Genomic DNA, 23,358 nt, shown 5'->3' on the forward strand with positions numbered 1-23,358 from the left:
TCTGCTCAAGCATTTGGAAGTATTTAATTGATACCAAGCATGACTGGAGGTTGAATCCAGGTACTAGAATAGTCCCCTCAATACAGGTAACTTGGTGAGTAGCCATGTATGCACATCAGATACCAGTATTGGAATGGGAAAAACAATTCTTCAGGAGAAAAGCACTTTGTTCTGCTGGGAATAACTTTATCTTCAATAATAATATAAGTGAGCTAAAGTTGTTTTTTGTTGAAGGACATTTTGATTTTTAGCATCTACAGAATTGGAAGTGGAGGGTAGCAAGAGAGAAGGACATTAGTAATTAGAGCCTCTCTTGGTGTTTGAAAGCTTTGGTTCTCATCAGAGATCTCTTACTGGTGTGATTCATGACCTTTTGCCAGGTCGATGGATATCCCTATGCTTCTGTTTCTGAACTTGCCCCATGTCTGAATTATTGGTCCTTAAAGCTGGAGCTAGAACAAAGTGTCCCATACTTGTAACTGTAAAAGTTAAAGAAGATTGGTCAGGCATATAAGCTGTAGTTGTTTAGGACATACTTAGAGGGATATAAAATCGCAAACATAAGGGCTCATTCAGTCAGTGGCTGGATCTGAGATCATAGAATCATAGATGAGGAAGTGTTTATTCCTTATATACTCTCTGCATTACTCTTACATCATTTTCTGAAGTATTTGGTTTATACTGCTATTATAGAAGGGATAAGAGGCCAGATGGACTTAATCTCTGGTCTGAGAAGGCAACTGCTATAAAATACCTTCAAATTCCATTATAGGAAGATGATCAAAGCACAAAACACCACAGTGATGAGCATCTGAATGCACTAAGTGGCAGGCAGTAAACTAATCCTAGGCAGCTTCCTCAGGAAGCCAGAAATGAATGTGTATAGAGCAACCAGGGAGCTCTTCTGGATTTCACAGTGGCTAAAGCCATCTTCTGTGACCAGCTCAGGCAGGACGTTCATCCCTAGGGCTTCAACATAGCAGAACCTATAAACACCAAAATCACTTAGATTAAAAAAAACAAAACTAACCCCCCCCAAACACCTGTTCTACAATTAAATGCTGAAGTACACTATGGACAACTGGAATTTCTCTTCCAGGCACTTGTTACTCTCTATTGGGAATTATATATATTGATATCAGAGGAAAACTGATTCTGATGGTGATCTTGCTGGTTGCATGTGTAGTCTGTGGTACGTGATAACTGTATTATTTGGATGCTTTCACATTAGACAAAAGATAGTTAAATATACAAGTCTATTTAGCTAAAATATGGTTATTTCCAAAGAAAATCAGTGATGATGTTTTTCCAGAAGCTGTGATTTAAAAAAACGCTTTAAAATGTGTAATTTTATATTGATGACGCACAAGTTCTTGCTAGATAAATAAAGCATTTTAGGTTTTTATTTCTAGTGGTGTTGCCTCTGTTCTCATGAGCTGCTTGGGTTCATGGTGTTCCTCTTGTGTATGATATCATACTTAAATTGTTCTTAGTAATATCCCTTTTTTATTTTGGTTAAAACAGGGTTTGTATATAAGCAGGGTTTGCATATTTTTTTGTTGTTGTTGCTGGCTTGACTGAGTAGTGCTGGTATCTGTCACTAGTTTATTTGCTACAGGAGAACTGGGTGTCCTTTCTTTTGCTGACTCAGTGATCTTTGTGCAAGACTGAAGTTCATGGTAGTTCAGGGGGAAGAGCGTCCCTTGCATCAAAACTATACTGTCAGACAAGCTGTGTGTATATTGTTGCCTACCAGAAGATCCCCAGATAGTTATCAAAAGTGTTTATTCCTGGTAGAATAAAGAACTTAAGACAATTTTTTAACTTGAGGTGGTGGTGAGGAAGACCACAGATGTCCAAAGCAGGTTTTCAGCTGTTAAAAGTAATCTGCACACAAATCCATAGTAAAATGTAAGGACTCTTTGCAGATAAAATAATTCTTAGTTTTGCAAAGCAAAAACAGGACAATAAATTGTATTAAACATATATCTTAAAGAAGACACTAGTTCACTTTAACAAATGTAGATGTTAAATCTCAGATTAAATATTATGTAGAAGGGAGACATACTGTGTTGGCTTTTGGTGTTTTTTAACTATAAATAGCTCATAATAACTTTAATTGTATCAAAAGAAGTCCATCTGTTAATGTTCTTGTTTATCTTACCCATCATTTAAATGGTAAACATCAAGCCGTAAATACTTCATGTTTTCCCCTTTGACCAAGAAAATGTAGTAACTATTCACCTTATTGTGAAACCAGTGCAAACCACACACAAATACAGGTCTGAAATGATCAGCTGCTTTATGCAAAATAATTATTTCCAGTGAATTGCCAAAAAATTCCCCACCTGGCTTCTGGTCACATTTCCCTGCTTTTCAAAATTGCTTTCCATTGATTTGAAAGGAGGTAACTCTTACTGATAGGAATATTTAAAAATGGGACAGTTTACACCCTGTAAATTTTTCAAACATGCATTTTATTTTAATGGTCCACATATACTTTCTGTTTGATGAGTTTGAAAAGCTTTAATTTAAACTTGCTCTAATACTGCCACCCAAGCACTGTCATGCAATACGGGTTCTTGTCTAACAAGACAAGATAATCAGAAAAAAGTGCAGTTATTTTTATAAAAATAATTTTCTCCTCCCTGTAAACCAGCAAATAAATGTGCCTGAAGACTGTTTCTGGCAGAAATTGTTTAAAGCTAGCCATTGCTATTGCAGTTGTTTGAATCAGATTTAAGTTTCCCTTTATATCTCTGCTGTCACTCAGTATGTTTTATCTTTCTGAACCTAAGATTTTTCTTTTTCAGCCCGATCTCAAAAGCCATTTATTTTAGGTTCTTGAGTTTTCCTACTGCGACAAACATACTATTTTTACTGATTTTCTAGAATAGCTGAGACAAGTGGAAAGGGATGAAAAAATAGTAGGTTTTGTCTGAACCACCACAGTATTATGGGAAGCTACAGGTTTGTCTCTGTTAGCAAAGACCACTGCCAGGCCCTGGGGAGAGGCTGTCTGCCTGCATGGGGGAACTGCTGGAGCAGTCCTTGACTGGAATTGGGCCCATGCCAGTCAGCTTTTTCCTGGTGGCTTCACAGGGCCCATTTTGGGAGTTAGAGAGTTGGGAGATACCCCATTATTTGCTGTATATGCAGTCACCCATTTCAGACCACTCTTGGAAGGTGGCCTAATCCCTGGGAAGCACCTGAGCATGTTTAGTTTACTGGGATGGATGTAGTCTATGAAGTTTCCTCAAGAAACATGAGCTAGCAGTGTCGGCAGCTGGTGGTCAGGATAGCAGCTCTCCTGTAATACACGTATTTGATCCTAAGTCTGTAGGTGCCTCTCCCCCAGCTCAGTGTAGGGGTGATGTGGTGCGATGACATGGATCCTCTCTTCCCGACTACTGACAGTATCCGAAGTAGCCCCTTGTCCACTTGTTTTTGGAAATATCCCCCACCTCGTGCTGGGCACATGAGCATGGCTCAATGGGTGAAGTAATGTACCACAGGAGCAGCTCTGCAGCAGTTACAAGGCAGCAAACAGTGAGAGAGTTGGGACATATATCAGAACGTGAAATTTTCAGGTTGGAGAGATTAATAAAATGATTTAAAATGGAGTTGAATTTGGTTTGTGATTTTACTTTTCCTCATTTTTTTTCAGTGTTTTTCTGAGCATGGAGTTTTTCATTTGTGTCTTAGATCGTTCTTCTTTTTCGCATGACGGCTCTTTCTTCCCATGCCTGTTCCCTCTTTCTGTTGTGTTCCCACATCCCTGGCTGCCTGCCCCTTTCATGAATTCTGCTTTATCACTTAATTTCACTTGTCTGTGCCCCAGTCTAGGTCGTCTTCTGTGGTCTGTCTCTTCTACAATGCACAAATTGTCATCCCACCACCACCCTTGCTCAGTGAAACCACAGCCTCATGTGAGAACTCATGCCTCTCCCCTTTCTTTATTTCCCTTTATCTCTTTCCACCTTTTTTCTCAGATTTGTGTAGGATTGTCTCCCTTCCCAGACTGTCACCTCTAGCTGAGCTCAAAGAGTCCTTGCCTGTCTCAACTGTCCAAGCCATGGGGTTTCTCAGGGTTGTCCCATCATACTGACAGCCACAGAACTCAGTTCCTGGGGACTGATTCTGCACAGAGAAGGTTCTGGCTAACTGCTCCTACTCAAGCAGCTTTTTATTCTTTCTTTTTTTCCCAGTGCAGGTACAGTCAGATGAGACTGTTTTCCAGTTTTAGAAGAAAAGTAGACTTTCTTGCCATACGGAGAGGGAAAGAAAGGATTACTGAATGGTGGCAGCTGGACAAAACTCTCACATTTAGCTATTTTGTATTTTTGCAGTTAGGTTGCATAAGTGACAGGTGACAGCTTTGTGCTTGTCTCCTTGCAGGCTGGTGAAAGCAGTAGGGAGAACTGTGTGAGGTTGCTTCTTGGGGAGAGGCGAGGTGGCTGCCCGGACGCTTCAGGCCGGTGCTTTGGCAGTATTTTCTGAGCCATAATTGCTGGATTTCCCTGCTGGTGCAGAGGGATCTGCAAGCAAGCGGCTTCCTGGCAGGATTCTGGGAACAGCACCAAAACCCATGACAGGCAGTGAGCAGGTTTTGTGCTCTGAGTCAGAAGTAGGCTGAGAAGATGCAGTCCTCAAAGCACCTACCCAAGATGGGGAAGGCAATCTGTGTGAGAAGGATATTTCCAGCGTGAGATTCAGAGCTTGGGGGACCTTCTCCTGCCAGCACGCTTGGTGAGTCTGCAGGTCAGCTGCTGGCTTTGGTGAAATCACAGGAGAAGGGAGGTTGCTGCCTTTCACCACCACCACCCCGAGCCAGCTCATCCTTCTAGCTATTTCTGTCTGCGCTTATCTATAGCATCATCCCCCTTGTGCCTGTGTACCTGCCAAGCATTCAAAACAGGCACTGCTGTGGCAGTCTCCTTCCTTCTCTCCAGCCTGGAGGATAAATGACTGGATTGCTTTTTCTTAATTGTTTATCTGCGTCAAGAATTTACTGTGAGAAAGCTAAACTGGAGAAATGCTTTCAGGGGCAGGTGGCCGGGTTGGCAGATCCCTGCTTGTTCTTAGCCCCTAAGGAGGTCCTGCAGCCTGGCCCCTGCTGGGCTCACACACTGCCCTGTGCATCAGCGCTCTCTTTGAAAAGGATGGTTTCCCGGAGTGAGATGTGGTCTCGGGTAACAACAGCCAAAATCTGGATGCAAGAGAGAAGACCTGGATCTGACTTGCTTGCCAGGGGACCCAGAACAGAAAGCTGAGTGCTTGGGTGAGTTCACAGCAGCAAGCTTGTCCAATGCAGGACACGGTAGTCGTCATTATTATAGACTGAGTTAGTTATTCAATATAAAAAATAACTGTATCAAAAATCCTAATGTCTATATTCTATCTGTATACTATATGCTGTCTGTATACTATATGTGTTGGTTTTTGAGCTTGGGCTGTGAAGTAGATTGCTCTCTGCAGTCTATTTTAGTACATCTCACCGTGGCTTGGGACATTGTTCCCAGCTGGGAATCTCAGTGTTTCAGACACTGGAGTCATGCAGACACACACAGAAGTGCAAAACTTACATCCCGCTTTTGAGTCTGTTACAGCACTGGTTTGGGCCAGTAAATTTCACTCGGATTGGAAAACTGAAATCAAAGCATGTCTTCTGCCACTTCAGTCTACAACTTCAGAGGTGCGGAAGCATAGATATTATGTATATTTGTAACATACTGCTTCTGATCCTTAAAATATAAAGTGTAGAAGACATAATGAGATATGCTTTCAAAGGACCTTCCCACAGTTACTTTATTGGAGAGGCTGGAAAAGAGATAGAATAATCATAATTCTCTTCTTTAAAATAATTAGTTTCTAAAGATAGAATTTGTTTCTGGTTTTGTTTTATTTTTAATAACAAAATTATATTTCAATGTGAGGCTGTCAGGGCTCCCAGATATTTTCTTCTAATGTTCCACTGACTGAAACTGTCATTGTAACATTTGAAATAAGAATTGGATTCAGGCATTCTATATCAATATTTCTTTGTCAAATCTGTAATTTGCATATGGATTCTTATGGCAATACATACAGTGAAAGTTGTTTTGATGAGAAAAAACACTGCCATATGTGGAGTATCTAAATATTTAAATTAATATAATGTTTCTTTTAGTATTTGTAAAATACCTCTATGATGCAGGCAACCATTGATTTAGAAAACATAACTTAAAAAGTTTTTAGCACTTCTACAACAGTATAAAGATATTTGTACTTGGCTTCTGCCCAGATGGAGCATTTGGGCCGAAATTGCTTTGCCCTGCTAGCTATGGTCTAGATGATGCTTCTGGCCAGAAGCATTTGGCCAGGTTTTTGGCTTAGTTTCCTACTGGACTATAAAGTTAAATGTGGCAGGTCCAAGGAAAAGTGTGTTTTACCCTGATTGTTGGAAATTATCCACCTTTACTTGGGATGGCAAGCTTCAATATGAGTGTGTATTAAGGGATTTTTAAATCCATAAGTAACAAAGTCCTATTTTCCTCTCAATCCATGAGTGCAGGTAACTAGTTCTTACACAATCCTTGTCATAAGTAGTTGAGAAAGTCCTTTACACATGGGACCACTGCTACTGCACCACTGCACTCATTCAGGAATGACAGCACAGGAGGTAGGAGTTATTTTATCTTATTTTTTTCCATCTAAAATTTGGACTCGTCATTCAGGCTCATACTACAACAAAGGGAGAGGTGTACAGATCATCACACTGGAGGAGCTTTGTTCTCTTTTAGTATGTGATGTCTACACAGTTTAATTCTCCTGCTCAGTTCATGCTCATGGTCCCCTGGATCAGATAGGTTGGGTTGCTTTGTTTCAAACACTTGTCTTTTGGAGACAACTAATTATTTCCCTCTGAGACAAAACCCATTTAGTTTCGAGGACAGCCTGCTGAGGGGGCTGACACTGGAGGAGTTAAGGGTGACATCACACCAGGTCTGGCTCCCCATGTTGTATATGGTCCCTCAGTGCTGTCCCAGCAGGAGGGTTACCAAAAACCCTCACATGCCCATGCCTTGCTCCAAGACATGTCATATATGCTTCATGCAGTTAAATGCTGCTCTGGTGAGCTGCAACACAGACCTCATATTGGACAACTTTGAATGGAGAAAACAAGCAATTGCCACATGGTACCTTGAGGTGTGGGCAAAACACTTAATATGACAGGAGTGGCAGTGTAGGTGCTCTGGGTCAAGAGACCTGTCCGTGAGGTAGGTGTCTTTGGCAGGATAGAGGGTGTCTCTGTTGTCCAGGGAAGTGCTCACCTGCTGACCAGGCAGCTGACTCATGCTTCCCTCATTCTCATGTCGCTTGTGAAAGGCCTGACTTAAATGCCAGTGCCTTGATGCCACCCAGTGGGTCTGGGTGGGCAGTACTTGGCATTGTGGCTACAGGAAGATGTGAAACTGGCCATGACTGCAGGATGAGAGGGAAAAACAAGGGAAAAATGGGTCTTTTCCTAGATTTTGTGAAATGTCATAGCTAAGATCCTGTTTTGCAACAAAGGCAGCAGGTACCTGGCATTGTCAGGGTGGTCATGGTGGCCTTAACTGATCTTTTACAAGCCACTAAACCACACATTTGTGAACACTGCTGCAGTGTGCTTCTTTGCATTCCAGTTCCTATGGAAACATGCTGTAAGAATGTCTAAAATAAGTACAGTGCTTTGAAACTATTATTATTTTGATCTTTCCTTTTCCCCCAAAATCTCCTTTAGCACCTTTCTGGCTGAATTTTTAATACGTATAAAAGGTTGTTGTCATTATCTGGCAACAGTTTGCTACCCATCTTACCCAGGTTTCTGCATCCTGGGATCTGACAGATCCCAGGATCTGATACAGAGCTCAGTGCTCCCTTCCCCATCCTTCCTGTTCAATGGGGTGTCGGGTTGGGGGCGTGTTGAACATACATACATACATACATACACATGTGTGTGTGTATACACACACTGAAGAGGCTTGGCTCCAGCTCCATTTCTTCCACAGGTAGTGAATAAGACAACATTGTTTGCCACATCAGGTGAAGGCACAAGCTTATTCCCAGATCCTTTTAGGATCATGGCATAGTGTTGTCTGGGAGGGAGTGCTGGAGGTCACCTAGTCCAGCTGCCCGTTGAAGCAGAGACCTCTTCACTGGTTGTGCAGAAGGTGGTTGTGAGCCAGATGGAGACATGCTGCAGGTCCCCTTTGCCCTGCAGGAGGGTCAGTGCTGGAGCACTCCATGGGCTGTTTTTGCAAAGGAAATTACTTCTTCTCCCTAAAATGATACTCACACTGGTAACTGAAAACAGGGCCGTGTCCTTAAAGTGATTTTCCCCAGTGCTCCCATGATTTCTTTGTAAAGCTATCATCTCCCTTAGAGCAGTAATATCTACGATTTTCAAAGTAGCCACAACCCATTTTCAAAAGCCACTTTTGATGGGAGAGCTTTAGCAGAGCTAGGGTTAAATCCAGTAAAGGGCTAAAAAGACCTATTTAAAGCTAGGCTTTGCTCATTTTTAAGCTTCTGACCTCTTTCTGAGCCATGCCTCAGAATCTAGTGTTAGATACCAGAAGAGCTGGAGATGCATATTTGGCATTTGAAGGGGAAGCAGGAACTTAAATCCAGAGAAGTGATTCAGGAATTTCTGGGCAGCGCCAAAACCCGTGACACCCTTGTGTGCTGAATCGTACTTCCCTTGGTATTTGCATTCCCCAAGCATCTTCTGGTCTGTGAATCTACACACCTGCTGTTTCTGTATGGCCCTTCCAGATCCTAGCAGTGGAGGTAACAACAAAAGCAGGTTTGATATAAAAGGGAGTTAACACTGGAACAGTATTTTTCATGACTGCACATCCTACACAAAATATATTACAAAGAGTCATGATGATAGGGATCTAACTGATGTTATGTTTCAACATTAAGCCATGTCTCAGCCATTTGAGAAATGTGGGCATCTGAATACTATTCCAAATCATCAGGCCAAATTCTGCTCACAGGGTTACGTCTACAGAGCCAGTGAGCAGTTTCCTGTGTAATTATGCACCCCAGTTTACCTTGCTGCATGTTTAGTCTTTGCATGATGTTTTATGTGCTTATGGTAGAGTGTAGCGGCAACACCAGATCTGTTTTATTTTCATGCAACACAAAAGGCCAGTAGAAGAAATACGTCTAATTTTACAGGTGGAAGAAAGCTTTGTAGACTGATTTCAGGCAGAAGAAAGCTTTGTAGACTGATATCATAGCGGAGTTAAACCACTCATTAACCAAGAAGACAAATTAAATTGTAAATGCTGGTCAAAAAAAAAGTATTGTGAAGCCTGGCATTTGCATTTCATATCTGCGAAGATCCGTCCTTACTTGAATAACAAATGTTGACTCCAGCACTGAAGTGAATACCAAGAGAGATGAGAATCATGAACTCTGGAGCAGTAGCAGATTATAAAGAGAAATTGCTCTGTTTTAAGGTGTAAATGCAAGGCTGAGATTTTGATTGCAAGGGCTCTTCTTAAACTGCTTTGAAGCTGGGCCACTGTAGATGTAACCTTTCTAACGCAACTGATAAGTTCATGCATATGCACAGTATGGAGGTCATTCATATTTACCCCAAGCAGTCCAGAAATGAATGCAGTAAGACTTCAAAATATGTTGCCTTTTGACCCTTTCATTGTAGCAGATTTCTCTCTCCCACTCCTCCTTGTTCATATATGTATTCCATGCTGGAAAAATCCCCAACAAGTTATCCGTTGATATGCACAGATAATTGATAAATAAAATACTAAATAAACATATACACGAGACAGTAAGAGACAGTTGGAGATGCATACACCTGCAAGTATGAAGGACAGGTACTCTGAAACAGGGAATTATTTACACCTTTACTAAATCATTGCAAATTTTTTTAGCAGTCATGGTAATTTTGGAAATAGCTTCAATTTGAGAAAGGCAATATTACATGATTTAAAATAATTACTCTGACAGACACCGTTAGATAATATTAAATCCTGACCGTAGTCAAGTAGTTGTTAAACTCTCTTAAGAGAAAAATTATAAGTTAGCTTGAAGGTAAGAGACTCATGAGAAAGGTGCACGTGTAGTTCAATAAAGGTCAATCACAGAATCTAAAAGTGATTTTTAAAGGTGACATTTGCACGTATACGATATTATTAATTTTGTCCTTGTGTTGATATATTTCATAGCCTCCTAGTCTTGCCTACCACACCAAATAAATTTTCTTGGGCCCCAGTGATGTCAGGCATACTGAACGTGGCATGAATGGTAATGATAGATGGTTGTACTGCAAATTGAGATGTAGTGTCCACTGGGTTCCCACAGGAATTTGCATTGTCTGGTCATAACTAACGATCTGTGAATACAAAAATCAATTGAATTTGAAGGTTGGGCTAGACTGGGAGGTATTGCAAGCTCTGCTGAGGACAGGGAGAAGTTAATAGCTGGGGAACTAGAAATACTAGATTTCCTATCTGTAAGGCTCAAATGAGATAAATGTAACCAGACAGATCTGTGGAAAATTATCTGAAAATATGTAAACAGTAGTGCTAGGAAAGAGAAGAGGTTCCAGTTGTCAGCTTGTAGTGAAATATCTCTCAATACTGGAAAAGGATTAACTCCTTGGCTGTGGCAGACTGAGCCAGATGCTGGCAAATGGCACTAGTCATTCAAGACATCTGTGAAGGGAACATCCAAACCTTGCTTCCCTCCTTGCATGAGTGTCCCAGGAGCCCTTCTGACTCGCCTCGTTCTGCATCTTTATCCATTCTTGTGTTCAGTCTTAGTCCCTGATTGGTGGTCAGCAGAGATAAAAATGCAATTAAGTATAAGCAGAGCAGGTGGGCAACCATGGTATTTGGGAGCTGAAGATGAAGAGAGATGTACATCTGCAAAACAGGTCCTAGCCTGTTTTATGTTGGGTATCTGGGACAGTGGGTTGAGTTGCTCTCTGCACGTGTCTGCAGTTCTCCACTGATCATAGACCTGAGACTGCTGTAGAGTTAAAATCACTGGATAAAACTGAGTACTTAACTTTCAGATGGCTAAAGCTGACTTTAATATGGGCGTGTCACAAGGAAGAGGGAGGAAGCTGCCACATCTGTCACGTGGCTTGGGACTCTTGGAGAGTCTGGTGGCCATTTACAAGGTCTGAATTTTCTTCAAAATGGTGCCCTGAATGTAACTTATTTTTGGCATGTTTTAAGATGTGGACAGCTACATTAATTGTTTTTTAAAAATGATTTTGATTTTTTTTTTAAAAACACCTTTTTCTTTGCACAATGTTGCAGCTCAAAGAAAGGCCAGTGTATAGTGAAGGTGTGAGCAGAAGGGCACTTCCATGGAGTCCTGTTATGATAGATGGGGAGGAAACAGCATAAAAGGAAAGGGGAACAGTCCCTGACATGGAGCCACACGCACTGAAACACAGGTCTCTTAGGTCACGTTAGTTAAACTGGGTAAGCAAAGGGACAGCAGTCAATACAGGTTTTGATGTCAGAATTAATTTTTATCAATCAGTACACCTTGCCTGATCAAATACCTGTATGCCTTCAAGGATTAACACTTCTGTATTTAATTTATCTGTCCCTGATTAGGATCAGAGACAGGGTAGATTATAATAATTTCCACTTTAACTTCAATTCTGCATTTCCTCAGTTAAAAACATGACATACATTTTGTTGTCTCAGAAAGTGCTTTTGCACACAGCTAATGTGTGTGTGTGAATTCTTCTCCTCCTTCCCTAGCCACAAAGCGCATCAGTTTGCATAGAAGCTCTGGAGAATTACATTTTAGTGCGTCATTGTGTTTGAAATTCCAGATTTCTTAAAGTCAACCAGCAGCTTATTCAACCACATAAGATACTGTTTCTAGATGAGAAGGATGGGGGGCTTAAAAGAAAGAAAGATTTACTAGCAAATGGAACATTAAACTTGAGCATCAGGAGGTCATTGGCACTTCCCTCATCCTGCTATTTATGTTTTGGTGACCTGGGACAAAACAGTTCACTGCTCTGTTTATTCCACATTACTGTGGAGTTTCCCTACTTGTCCTACTGCAGACTCTTTGAGGTGGTGTCTGTCTTACTGTGTGTTTGTATAAAGCCTACAGCACTTGATTGCCTGTGAACAACTGAAAATGAGGGCATATTTTGGGATGACAAAAAAGTAGGTGATGTGTGTCTCAAGGGCTTAAACATAAAAAGCAAGCGAGACAAGAAAATTATTTTTTCAGTTGGGTCTAAGATGCCTGGCCTATTTCTGGAATGAAAGTTTAATTTCTAGTAGCAGGATTATGTTGGGCATAGTCCACAGAAATTAAGCTGGAGAGGAATACAGTTGCTAAGAAAAACCCATTTTGATGAGTTGCAGTTCTTCATGTTAATATAATCCATAATTTCCCATTGATTCCCCAGAAATGGTAGCTTTCTAATATGCATATCTAGTGTGTGTTGCTTCAGACGTTACTGGGAAGCAAATGTAGTTTTGGACTTGCACTGTCTGGGCTTTGCAGATCCCTGTCCCTGATCTGGGACCAGGACACCTCTTCTGGGAATCTCCTCCTATCCCTCTTCTCTGCTGTGTGGCTGAGAGGAGTTAAAGGAAAGAGATTTGAGGACTGAAAGAAGGAAACAGGGACGCCTCTGCATCCAGACTCGAGAGGCTGTGAAGAAGCATAGTGACAGTTTTTACCTCTCTGCCTCTGGAAAGGGCATATCAGGATTTGTTGGAATCTGCTAGTTTTTTCAGAGCCTTGTGAATACCTTAGTATGCATTATTACTGCATTCTTGATTGTGGGGAGAAACTGTGCTAGAGGCCAGTTGATAAGAGTATCTTGCTTCAATCAGATCCCAGTGATTTCCTCAAATCCAGTTGATAAAGCAAAGACCAAACTACCCTTAGATCTCCAAAGCACCCATCCACCTCTCTGGTTATGCCCAGACCAAGTACTTCAAAGAGTTAAAAAATCTGTAATGAATTCCTCTGGCCTGTTTCCTTCCCCAAGATATTTAATTATAGGACAGGTTGAATGCAGTGAAGAGATTAGCACGTTTCTGTAGTTTTGATCACATGCATATTTGGATCAAACTTACAACGTTTTTTGTGAGATCTACAATTGCTTTTTTAAAGTAAATTTAATCCCTTTGAGCATATTGTGCACTTTATATCTCTTAAATAATGCTTAAGCTCCAAGTTCTGTCACTGTTTATGAAAAATAGGTTGTCTCCATTTATAAAATCATTAGAATCTTTTAAGCCTGCTGGCTGTCATTGCAGTCAATGGGATATTTTTGCTTTGGATTCCAGCTTGAAGAGGATCAGCTCTCCTGCCACTGGGAAATGTACCTTTAAATTGTCCTGCACCCTACTTCATTAATTGACGCATTCTGCACTAAGCTGTGACATTTTCATTTGCTGTTTATTAATTCCAACACTGAATAATTAAAAAGAAAAAAAAGCACAAGGAAAACATAATTGAAAACCATCAGAGAAGCTGTATATACAAGAAAGCATGCAGACTGTAGGGTGGATTGCAGACAAAAAGAGCTATAAAAAGCCAACGTAACCCAGAAGCTGTATCCCCAATTACGCATGTGTAGTGTTTTTAAATGAGTGCTTCAATACCTTCACTGAGTGCTTGTTTGGTACTTTTAAACTACAGAACTTTGTGTGGAGTTACAGGCTGACATAGCAAAGCAGCATCATTAACCTGCTTTCCACTATAAGATGGGATAAATGTGGGACAGCATGTTCTCTCAAAATGATTTTTTAAAAATGCCATCTATGCATAAAAATCATGCAGTAGTGTCCTACTGTATTTCTGCAGGGAAATTAAATAATAACAAAGGAAAAGGAAAAAAAGACAGTGAGGAAGCAAACTGAAATATGTAAGTTAGTTGCCAGGAGCCATCATTCTGTGTCTCTGGGAGAACAGCAAGCATTTTACACCATCTTTATCCCTGGTGATTCACTTTTTGTAACAATAAAAAACCACAGCAATTTATTTTAATCTTTTCTGTATTGCACCTTATCTTGTCTTCCTAGGTTTCCAGAGAGAACAGGATTCTGAAACTTTGATAGAGGAACAGATCAGATAAATCTGTGCAGGTTTTAATCTGACTTGTACTGAAATGACACTGTGCAGTGCTGTGGCAAAACCAAAAAACACAGGGTGAAATTAAGACTTACACAGCCCTCAGGAAGTATTAAGATTTAATAGCAAGACTAAAACCTGATGTGCCGTTCTCAGCCCCGTTGAGCTTTACAGCATGGCATTTGGATGCTATTGTAAGTTGTGCTTCAAAATGAGTCTCTGCTTGGTTATGCAAATTATTCTTGTATCAAGGAATCACTATGTGCTACAAAATTAAAACTGGGAGGAAAAATAACCGCTGTGGGATAATAGGCAATAAATCTGCTGAAGCTGTTGGCTCTGGAGAGGTAACGTCTTGTCCCTCTATGGGTGGAACGTTTCTCTATCGAATCATTACAGTTTTGCTCAGAAACATCCTACTGCTTGAACCACTGTGGGAAGAACAGTAATGTCAAACAGATACCGGGTTTTCCCAATAGGAGCATCCTGCTGGGAAATGGGGTGCACTGGCATGATGGTTTGAAAAGCTCAGCTGCAGCAGCTCTGTGTAATTGCTATTCCCTTCTGATTTCTTTGCTGAATGCACAAAACTGCTTCTAACAAACAGATCTGAGAACAAAATCCTTGACTTGTCACCACTGTAATACTCTGCATGTTAAGCTGGGGTTTGTGACTATCATTTCTTGTGATCACTATTTCATATTGAGTCTCCCGTCTCCTGTTATGGTGCTAAAGCCTGACACTGAGAGAAAACGCTTCTGTTTCAGTTGGTGATGTTTAATTTTTCATGACCAGTGCAGTTTAGTGCCTCCCCAGGTAGGAGGCTCCGATGCTAATTAGCAAGGAAATGTTTTCTGCCTTCACAGGACACATGTGCACTCTGCATTTCAGTTCTGTTAAAACAGCTGAGCTGAGTGGGATTGGTGGTAGTTACTGCTGGCTGCACAGCTACTATTGCTGCTTGAAGAAAGCATTGCTCAGTTTTCTCTCATAGCCCACACAGCTGCAAAAGAAAGTCTTTTTTTAAGTGGAGGCTGTTGAAGCAGACGTGTAGTCCTGCTTGGAAGCTGGTAAGCATCACATCCAAGAGAGGAGTGTTGTGTTTGTGTGGTGTGAACAAAGGACAGGCTGGGTTTGATTCCTGCATGTATTCTTTAGCGATGAGGAGTTTGGTCCTTATATTAGTTGGCAGTTGGCTATAGACATAACAGCAAAATCATAGTTCTTCTATGATGTGTATAAAGTTTTGGGTTTCTTTTTTCTTTTGTTTCTGATACATAGTTTAAAATGATTGCCACTGAAGATTTATTTTTTTTTTTTTTTTTTTTTTTTTTGTGAGCTTAAATCAAGGCAGTTGGATAGCACAGCAGCTATTGTATCCCACTTAAAATATGGAGTATTCTGGGCATTGCTTATAGGGGGCTGTTTTGAATGTATACTTACTGTTAGCATAATTTCCTGAGCTGTTGTTTAGCCTCACCATTCACTTTTGAACAAGTCACACGGAATTCTGTTCTTTTCTTTGATCCTGTATTGTTTGCCGGGAGGATTTTCAGCAGCAGTGCTTTTTAGTCTACTGCACACAAAGAGTAAAGCCTTAATAAAGAAATGTAAGTGGAAGAATTAGAACTATCCAATCATGGGTTTGGTTTTTCTTTTTTTTGGTCTGTGCTGAAGAGAGGTGGCTGAAATAACACAGCAAAACCTCTCCTAAGATAAAGCAGAAGGAGAAGTTGAATGTTATGTGGGATATACCCTTTAACACCATAGGCAGAAGAGGCTGCTGTAGAGTTTGGACCTGTCCAGGCTGCTCTGGTGCTTTGCTCTGTAGGAAATTCCTGTTTCAGAGGAGCAGGGTCAGTAAATGGAAGCAGCCCTGGCAGAAACTGGGCACAAAGCTTGCTTTCCAGGCTGCGCAGCTGGTTGCTACCATGCCCCAGGGGTACATGCTACCAGCCCGAGTCAGGGTGGGTGCTGTGCCCACAGGGACTCCCAGTGGCCTTGGTGCCCATGAGGCATGGAGTGTAGGTTTGACTTTCTGGGGGGCTGTAGTCCTGCTCCACAGGGAAGCAAGGACTTCATGAGCAACCTGGCTAAGATGGATGTGCAGCAGGATGATGCTTTGATGAGGGGAAGCATGCAGGGCTCCTTTCTTCCATGTGCTTCATAACAGACAGACTGCAGAGCAGATCCCATAAAAATATTAGGGGGTATATGCCATTCCAGAGAGGGTCTAAGGTTTTTAGAGCTGCTTTAATTAAGTTTAAGAGATTCTTAGTTTGGAAAACAGAATTTTAACCTCAGGGTTGGAGTCTAGGCCTGGAATTGCTCACAGCAGAGATCCCTAAAACCACGGCAAATCCTAAACCTGTGCCTTAAGCACAGTTAGGGATATTAGGGTCTGAAGGAACGTAGCAAATCAAGCCCTTAGGACTTGAATGAAGCCCTGAAGGATTTACAGAGCTGACAGGTTTATGTGTCCCCACTGGCCTTATGTGGGATGTAGGTATACATGGACAGCCCAGTTTCTCAGTGCTCAAGAGGACAGGATTATGAGCACTCAAGAAAATGTTTAGCAGAAACCCAAGAGTTGCATGGGGTGCTGTTGCCCATACCTGGGGTGGTCAGTGCTTCTTGAATGACTGTCCTCTTAAATGCTGGTGCTAATTCCACTTGGACAGCACCTGGGTGTTCCTCCAGGTCTTACTGTGGGTTTCTAAACAAAGTGAACTGCTCTAAAAATGTCTCTTCTTTCTCCACAAAATTACAGGGAGCTTGTTAATGTCTTGAAATATTTCAGATTCTTTTTCCAGAGTGGAAAACTTGAACAAAAATCACTTTTTTTCCAAAATAAACCACAAAATTTTTATTGAAAATAGTTGGACTGTCTCAATATATTTGACTTTCCAAACTGCTACTGATGACTTATTTTAGTGTGAAGTTGAGGACTGTAACTGTCTAGTGTCAAATCAAGGTGCCGTGTGTGTATTTGATGATAAAAATTCCAGCTAAAGGGAAACCTGGCTCTACATATAGTGAGAATTTAGCATTTGCCTTCAGATTTTGGACAGATGTATACATTGGATGAGTGAAAGAAATAGCCCCCAATTTCTTGCCCTTCACAAATTTTGACCTAATCTTCTTTCCTTCTTAGATAAATGAGAAAAGCCAGCTGAGACCCAACTTGTGCAAGTGAATGGCTACAAACTGCAATTTTCTTCTACCTGGGCAGTGATAATTCAAACAGAACTTGCAGTTTTCTGCAAGTCCTGCTGGGTTTGGTGTGGTCCCTCCTACAGTCAGACATAGGTACCAAGTCCCAACTTTCACTCATGGCAGATTCCAGAAGTCTAGTCCTCATGGTGAAGAAATTGAAAATCTGATTCACAGACACCCAAAGAGAGACTGGTTACCCCCCTCCCCTGCCCCAACACAAAGGATGGTATTAAAAATTTTTAAAATCTCATTTTTAAGTTAGGATGTGATATTACCAATTTTTATTGATAGGATGGTGACATGCTGGAACAAGAGGGTTTCAGAGCTCTGGGGAGCTTTCCTCTGCAGCCATGGAGGATAGAAATTCTTTTAAGTGAAAGCTTTCATTCTTATTTAATCTCATGCCTCCTAGGTTCTTTAGGAAAAATGCTAACATAAAATTCAGCAATTTCTTACTGTTGCTTAGAGGATGGTTTGTTTTGGTTTTTTTTGTGTGTTTGTTTGTTTGTTTGTTTGTTTTCAGAATTGGTCTTGCTCATCCCCTTTGTGTTCAGTCAGAATTAGTGAGTCACACTTGCCATGGCAAATCAGCAGGGTTTGCTGAACCCCCAGCTCCTTTGAGTCCATAGAGTGCTGAGTTTGAGCTATACACACCTTTTCCCTGGTATGGGGGCAACAAAAATAGTTTGGTATCTGTGTTAGACTACTTATAATTAGTTCAATATTTTCAATACTCAAACTACAGGATGGAAAGGTTATTTTTGAGTAAGCATGTCTTGAGCTTTTTGTTTCAGTAAGTTAGAAAAGTTACTTTCAGAAGGCCGTGGACCAGTCCCACTGAGCTGTTCGAGGTGTGTAACTTCCAGCCAGACCTGGGAACTTGAAAGAGATGTCTTGTGTATACCACATACTTCAACAGAGCAGCCTGTGTGCTAGGGAAACACTTCCAGCAATAAACCTGAGCTGAATAAATTCCTGTTTCTTGTAGCTGAGGAATATCCATATGTCTAATACATTCTGCCAGCTCACATGTTGAAGTTCTGGGTTTAATATCAAGATTTAATTCCCAAAGGGATTTACTAAATCAGTGCTGTTATAGATGTGGAAGCATATAAGTAAACACAGATTGATTGATTCAGGAGAACTGAGCTCCTTGCTTGGGAGAGGAGTGTCATGGTGGGATCCTCTAATGGATGTCTGGGTGTCAGGGTAAAATATTGACAATCGTTTCTGTGGCTCAGGTCACTGAAGTGGATTAAATTATATCTTATAGAGGAAAACTGACTTGCATTCAGTCATGTTTGGGATGCACAATTAAGAGTGCTGTTTGTCAAAAGACATAACTCTGCGTCTGTTGTTTACTGTAATATTTTGTGCGTTCAATCTCTGAAGTATTTTACCTGGGACCTTTCAGAGATCTAGAAAATTGCTTTCATAAATGCACAAGAATGAGCAGTGAAAAAAACCAAATGAACCCCTCATCTAGTACTTAGCTTAAAGTGGCAAACCACCCGGAATTCAGAATTAATAATACTTCACAGTTAATACTGACTTGTTGAAAAATTGTGATTTTAGAGCATCCTACTGTATTACATAGTGACAAACAGGAATTTCAGTGTTAACTTGTAAGTAATTCCAATTTGTCAGTCTGTATATCTCTGTTTTTTGAGGTAATAAAGGGAAAAAAAAAAAGGTCTTTTTATATGAATGCACAGAAAAGTAGTTAGGCTTATTTCCTTTCTAAAGCATTTTGTATTTCATGCCTCTTGCCAGCCCAGCTGGGAATCTTTAAAAGCACATCTTTACAAGAGCTGACCAAGATTTTTTTGGCGTAGGGTTTTTTCTTTTTTTCTCAGAAAATGCTGATGGATCAAACTCAAAACTGTTAAGTTTAGATGAATTTTTCATTTTATAGAATGTTTTGAAACTGGAACAGGTTGCCCCTGCATTTTCAAAATAAAAGAATCTGATTTTGTTTATGATTTTTGAGGGGTTTAAAGTAAGATAATTATTATACCAAAACAATAAAAGGCAAAATAAAGCAATATTTTGGTACTATAAAAAATATTTTATTCTCCCAAATACTACAGATATTACTGTTCTTTTCTGAACATTTTAGGGTCATATTCATTTTCTGCTGAACCTATGGAAAAAAATTATTTGTCCCCAGAATTAGAAATAACAAAGACTCAGTCCATTGGGACTCCAGTTTTGCTATTGATTTTTACATGGAAGACAGACTGGGATCACTGTGAAGGGTGGCCTCATGAAGCTTGTGACAATTATAAGTATGTGATAATGATAGATGAATATGGAAACATACAGATGGCAGCTGGTGGTCCATGAAAGATGCAGAGAGCCACATCCAATTTGTTGTACTGGTTAAGACAGGTTTATTGTCCATCAGTGCACTGCATGGAGTGTATTGTGAGTGCGTGGTTGCTGTGTGTTCCTTCCCTGAATGATTCTTGCACTTGCTCTGCTAGCGATAGCTTATTTTTTAAATACGTATGTTATTTGTTATATGTTTCTGTCACTTAGTTTTAGGCCATGTCCCATTTCCTCCACTGAATAATGAACCTTTCTTCCCAGCCTTTTTTCTCTGTTCCTTGAAATGAAACAACCATTTGTGTTTTTCAAGGATTCAAACCTCCCTAGGTACCATGTATTTTTCTGTTTTTTCCATGGTTTTGGCAGTGTGATGAGCAGGAGGAGATACTGTCCTGGGAACACCCTGTGTGGGTCCTGGCAGTACGGGCAGAGCACATGCAGAGCTGTCCTGACGTGGTGGTTGTGAGCAGTCATGCAAGTACTGTTGGAAAACTTGACACGGGATCCATTTTAATGAAAATGGTTGTGTGGACAGTATTGAAAACCAAATCACTTTCCCTTCACCAGCTGATTCAGGCTGGCTTCCTGTGATGCCAGCACCCCTCAGCATCAGTCCTGCTGGCCTGCTTTTAAATGTGAGGGATATTTTTTGCCCAGTGATTTTCCCATTGTACTGTCAGTATTTTCAGGAGAACCTCAGTTCTGACATTTTGCCACCAGCGGCTTGTTTCAGATACAGCACCTGGTATTGATTAGAATTGATTAACATTTCTATAGCGCTTTTTCTTAATGTAGAGCAGAGTGTCATTATGCCTGCTTGACAGACGGTAGTTTGCAGCCTGGAAGGGTAAAAGGTCTTGTCCTCAGTAATCGAAGAGGTGACAGCGGTTGTTCTGCTAACGTGCTGTGCTGGTGCCTAGGGGTCCAAAGGAGGCCTCCATGAGAGTTCAGTGCCCCTGCCTTGAGGGTATGAGGAGACCTGCATGATAGAGAGGGGGAATGGAGGCACATCTCTGCCCTTATGATACTGCTGTTTATCATCTGCTGTGTCAGAGCAGCTTCTTGAAAAAGAATTTATAAAGAAAATAAAATGTGCTTTGGACATCAGTCCTCCTCTAGCAGCTTAGCACTCATTTGACTAATTGAAGGTTGTGAACTCCTGTAATGAAGCATTTGTAATGAAAGCAGTGATCCAGTGATGCGGTTCATGATCTGGTTTTGACAAGACTTGCTACAACAGTTCTTAATTTCTTCCTTTATTTGCATTTATGATCCCTGCATAGAAAATAAACTCTTTGAGGCAACTCTAGCAGCAAAATAGAAAATGGAAGGTGCATACATAGATATCCTTCTAGCTTTACTTGACTAAACCAGGTGACTTCTCCTTGACTTACAGCTATGAGGAAAATAAAATGCTTTTGCTTTCCAACAGTGTGCTGGCTGCTGTTGGGTGGGAAGCAGTCGCAGGCACCTGCCTGGATGTGCTGTGTGGCTGAAACAACAAGTATGTTGTGGTGGCACTGGCCTCTTGCAGGAGCTGTGCTTTGACCTGAAGGGCCCTGACACAGCCGCTGCTTAGCCAGAGAGGCCACCCTGGGAATCAGTGAAAGTCAGACCTCTTGGTCAGATGTTTCCTCTCCTGCTGCATGAGAGAACAGGGAAGGGGTGAAAGAGAGTGGGAGGAGGCACCCAAGGACTTGCGTGAAGAGGGGCTGTGTTTACCCTGTGTGGGACAATTCTGGGAAGAGCTGGAGGTTCTGCATCCTCATCATACTCCTGTAGAAGCTGGCTCATACAGCAAGGTGGTCGCTAGAGGAACTGGAAGATAACAATTTTACTTGCTTTTGCTTCATCATGATTATTCAGGATCACTTGAAAAATTTTTCTTCTGCTCAATTTCTTTATCCAAAAATATCGGAAATGTCCTATCTTTTCTCCCCTCTTTGGAATCTCTCAGATGACATAGATGTGAATAGCTAGGGTTTTTTTTTCCTCCTTTAATTGAAAGCCTGGAAAGTTTTTATCATTAATAGCATATCTTTTCTTACAGCTATTTATATGGTATCCATACAAAATAGATGTTAACATTGCAGAAAACCAGTTTTAACTCATTTGATCAAAATGGTTGCTTTTCCTCAAGCAGAAGTCACTGTTATAGTTGCCGGAGTTCTCTTTGTTCTCCACTCATCAAGAGGGTCTTTCAAGTCAATAAGGCAGACAAGGACTGAATTTAAAGAAAATGTGGCAGTCTACTCTTTGAGGCCCTCTCTGTACGTTATAAAGGGGAGAAGACCTTAATTTCAGCCCATAACCATCAGTTTAGATTCTGTGAGTATTACCATTAGTCAAAATTGATCAAATGCCCATTCACCCTGCTCCAACTCCTCTGTGTCCAGGGGTTGTGAGCTCTAGCCAGGAAGGGCATGCTGCCATCTTCATCTCAGCCCTGTGCTGTCCCTTCCCTTCCCGCAGCAGCCCCTCCATCTCAGAGCAGCAGTGCTCTGTGCTGCTATTGCAGGCTCCTCAGGCAAGTCCTTAGCTTCCCACTTATTTATCAGAGTCACCCAGCTGCTTGAGCTGGTAAGGATCCCAACACTGATTGCTACTTCTGAACCCCTGAACTGTGTGCCTTAATATAAAAAGAAATTTTAAGAAGTACTTTGCACTTAGATGACATGTAAGTTTTGCTATAGTTATCTGGTATTATTTGTTGGACTTGGATGTATTATGGCATATTATATTTGGCTTTTCTTCATATAGGGTGTTGCAGTTGTATTAATAGCATTTGCAAACACTATCTGCTGTTTGACTGGGCAGTAATGGAAGTGCTGTAATGAGTGTGAACTGGGTGGCAATGTGGGAATCCTCAAATGATGCTCATGTTAAAGGCCCTGCAAATTCATCTAAGAAACATTTTTGTAGAGGAATGGACTAGCTGCACATTCAGTGAAATTGCCCTTGGATTTGGGGAAGTGTAGAGGTCGTGGTAAGATTCAAATGCGTTCACATCAGTCATTCAGAGTGTAGTAGTTTCCAGTACCACATATTCTGCACAGTACTGCCTTTAGCAAGCAGATAGGGGGGAAAATTAGTTTGAGCAGATGCCCACATTTCCTTAGAGAATCAGACCACTCATTTTGCACAGGTGTCTGTGTGTTTTGTGTGTGTGTGTAATCCATCACTTACAGAGCCAGTCAGCCAGCTATTTTTCTCTGGAAAAGGCAGAAGCTAAAATCTGCTGTGGATTTATGCCATGCTGGTTCTTTTTAGTCTGACTGACTACTATCTAGGATAATATATTATACATTCCCATGTATTATAAATATGTCTATTATGAAGGATATAGGAGGCAAGAACTCTAGATAAAGTTTTCATTTCATAGTTTCCTGGACTTAGATGGCCAGAATGTAGTAAAACATTTGCCTTTCTGGGTGAGATATCCCAAACATGGCTTATGTCCAAAGATGACAACCTGATTTTAAAAGTTTTACAGATCCATTTATTAATATTTTTAAGAGAGGGAAAAGTATAAAAGGAAATGTTTGTATTTATATTAATTTTTTAAATGGTTCCTTGGGAAGGTGGGCATCATATGAAACTGTAAATGTGATGGACTGATCATGCTAATACAGCAGGGGGTTCAGTGTGCTGCAGATTTTGGGGAAGCTATATTAATGATCA

The 23,358-nt window shown here is 40.9% G+C and overlaps 1 protein-coding gene across 4 annotated transcripts in view; it reads left to right on the plus strand.

The window, feature by feature from the left end:
• The window catches only part of MTUS2 (microtubule associated scaffold protein 2), a 307,627-nt gene that overhangs the window by 24,225 nt on the left and 260,044 nt on the right, over positions 1-23,358 (plus strand). For 2 of the 4 annotated variants that reach the window (XM_026860638.1, XM_026860662.1), the window contains exon 1: positions 4,973-5,281. The exons of the other annotated variants lie outside the window; for them this stretch is intronic. The gene's annotated coding sequence lies outside the window, so the exon portion shown is untranslated. Of the gene's footprint in view, positions 1-4,972; positions 5,282-23,358 lie in introns of those variants that run through there. 4 annotated transcript variants of the gene reach the window in all.

Source organism: Athene cunicularia, assembly GCF_003259725.1.
Source record: "Athene cunicularia isolate RWA chromosome 1 unlocalized genomic scaffold, athCun1 chr1_part1, whole genome shotgun sequence".
Lineage (NCBI taxonomy): Eukaryota > Metazoa > Chordata > Aves > Strigiformes > Strigidae > Athene > Athene cunicularia.